Raw genomic sequence first — 3,344 nt, forward strand, 5'->3', positions numbered from 1 at the left:
GGTCATGTTTGACCAACCTGGTCACCTTTTATGACCAGGTAACCCGCCTAGTGGATGCAGGGAAGGCTGTAGGTGTTGTTTACTTGGATTTCAGCAAGGCCTTTGACACTGTCTCCCACAGCATTCTCCTAGACAAACTGGCAGGCCGTGGCTTGGACAGGAGCACTCTTTGCTGGGTTCAGAACTGGCTGCATGGCCGGGCCCAGAGAGTGGTGGTGAACGGTGCTGCATCCAGCTGGCGACCAGTCACCAGTGGTGTCCCTCAGGGGTCTGTGCTGGGGCCAGTTCTGTTTAATATTTTTATTGATGACATGGATGAGGGTTTAGAGTCCTTTATTAGCAAATTTGCAGATGACACTAAGCTGGGAACGTGTGTTGATCTGTTAGAGGGACAGAGGGCTTTGCAGAGGGACTTGGAATGGTTGGATGGATGGGCATAATCTAATGGGATGAAGTTCAATAAGTCCAAGTGCCGAGTCCTGCACTTTGGCCACAATAACCCCCTGCAACGATATAAGCTAGGAACAGTGTGGCTGGACAGTGTTCAGGTGGAAAGGGACCTGGGGGTGCTGGTTGACAGTCGGTTGAACATGAGCCAGCAGTGTGCCCAGGTGGCCAAGAAGGCCAATGGCATCCTGGCCAGTAACAGGAACGGTGTGGCCAGCAGGAGCAGGGGGGTCATTCTTCCCCTGTACTCAGCACTGGTGAGGCCTCACCTGGAGTATTGCGTCCAGTTCTGGGCCCCTCACTTTAGGAGGGACGTTGAGATGTTTGAGTGTGTCCAAAGGAGAGCAACGAGGCTGGTGAGGGGCTTGGAACACAAGCCATATGAAGAACAACTGAGGGAGCTGGGGTTGTTCAGCCTGGAGAAAAGGAGACTCAGGGGTGACCTTATCACTCTCTTCAACTTCCTGAAGGGTGGCTGTGGTAAGCTGGGGGTCGGTCTCTTTCTCTGGGCAACAACAGACAGAACAAGAGGACACAGTCTCAAGCTGTGCCAAGGGAGATATAGGCTAGAATTAAGGAGGAAGTATTTTACAGAAAGAGTGGTCAAATACTGGAATCATCTACCCAGGGAGGTGGTAGAATCACCATCCCTCGAAGAGTTTAAAAAAAGACTGGATGTGGCACTTGGTGCCATGATCTAGTTGAGGTGTTAGAACATGGGTTGGACTTGATGATCTTAAAGGTCTCTTCCAACCTAGAATTTCTGTGTGATTCTGTGATTCTGTGATTTGGTCAAATAAGACTAAAATGCAATGATCCTTTTGTAATATATGGCAGAAATAATTCATGCTATTAAAGAATGTATTTTATAAAGATTATAAAATCAAAAACGTGTCTGTGACCACACACAGCCCGAGAGCAGATGTCTGTTCAGATTCCAACGAATTCCTGGACACGGCTAAGATAACGATGGACGCTTTAGCATAAGAATAGACACTTCCAGGATGATGATCACTGGTATCTCCAGTCATCGGAAGGAAACCACCTAAGAGTGATCATCGCCCTGCCAATCACATCAGTCAAGATAGCCAGCCACGCCAGAATTATACATCTGAATACATGGCTTCCCCAGAGCCCATCAACACTGACTATCCCCCTGGAGCCAATCTTTGTCCAGCTCTGCACATTGAAAGGAACAGCGATGAATGTGAACAGTTACAAATAAATCGGGACTCCTTCGCCTTGGGCACAATAAACTGTATAAAACCTTGCCGCAAGAAGTGGCTCTTGTGAACGGGGGGGATTCTGTGATAGAGGTCTGATCCAGGGCTCAGTGCTGTCTCTTTGACTGTGGTGGATTTGGAGACTATAATTCAGTCATGCAGAAAATTTAATAAATCTTTTCGCAATTTTTGATAATTTGGCTCACGACTGATCATTTATAACACTTTGAAACATGGTGGCCTAGTCAGCATATTTCCTATTTTCCCATTTATTAGACTTAATTCTGACATGTAATAAATACAGACCTTCAGCTTTAAGAGGCAGAGGACATGAATTCCATTCAAATTGGCACCTTAATATTTATTTTATCTTCAGAGTGACTCATAAAGCATTTCAAGTTTGGATAAGCAATTAATGCATCAGTGACTGTAACAGACAAGGAAGAGATCATTGAAGGCCAGCAAATAATGGCTTGCTTAGTCACACAGCAGGATCTGCAGTTTTAAAAGATAATTTCATTACATTTTGTGAGTTTTAAAGAAGCAAACAGAGAGCAAAAATTTTTAAATGTTTGGAAGTATCATATATAATTATACAAGTGTTAATGTGAGAATCTACAGAGTATCCTGCTTAATGATGCATGTGGTTGTGCAGTTTTTTTATTTGTTCATGGGTATGCTTGTGTAAATAACCACATGTAAAGGAATTTTTCTAACTCCTTGCAGGAATATTTAAACGGGATATATATTCATGCTCTAAGCTCTGTGTGCTGTGGCAAGAACACTAATGCCTATATAGCAAGGTTTCCTTTTACAAAACTCTTTTTTCCTACTCATTTCCAGCTTGTTCCCTGCTCTCCTTGGGTCAGCAGAGCAGTGCCACTCTGCCTCCACCTGGAATTTGTCTGTCCCTTTCTTCTAACTGTTCCAAAATCACCCTTAATCCCTGCCTCCCACAGCTCTGCCCACTGACAAATAAGTGCAGCACCAACCAGTTCATGGTCTCCACACCTGTGCAGTATTTGCTGCCATTCCAAAGAACCCAGTGGAGATGTGTGGGCTGTGCTACCATTGGTGGATTTATGTATTTTCACATCTCCACAACTGTCATGGATTTAATGCTGCGTCTGCTCCTGAAGTCTCTCTATGTCCACTTATCTACTGCTATTGCTCAGGGTACCCGGTGCTTTTCAGCTGGAGCAGAATTGTTTTAGCAGACATCTATGTGAATGCTCGTGCAGATACAGTGTAATAGGGGCTTAAGAGAGCTGCATCATACAAAACAACATCAGTGGGCATTTTCAGGAGAATCTGAAGAGGAGGGGATGTAGTTCTTACACGCTGGACAACAGCTCCTAGTGCCTGTTGTCACAGAGCACCCTGCAGATCATTCTGTGCTCCTTTGTGCTCGGCCCGAGGTGCCAGTGCTGCTCTCTGGGCTTGTGCAGAGCCAAGGAATCCCCCTGGAGGCCACTCTACAGCCTCATGGATGCACAAGAACTTTAGGACACATTTAAGCCTCACACACATGCAAAAAATCCCAAACCAAACTAAAACACCCCAACAAGCCAAAAAACTCCCATGCAAACAAAAAACCCATGGAAATTTGTTTACAAGTTATAATTGATTGTCTCATGTCACCTCCATTCTGTTTCCCAAAGCACTGTCAATGTT

Source organism: Melozone crissalis, unplaced genomic scaffold, assembly GCF_028551555.1.
Source record: "Melozone crissalis strain CALT ecotype California unplaced genomic scaffold, PUWL_Pcris_2 ptg000005l_1, whole genome shotgun sequence".
Lineage (NCBI taxonomy): Eukaryota > Metazoa > Chordata > Aves > Passeriformes > Passerellidae > Melozone > Melozone crissalis.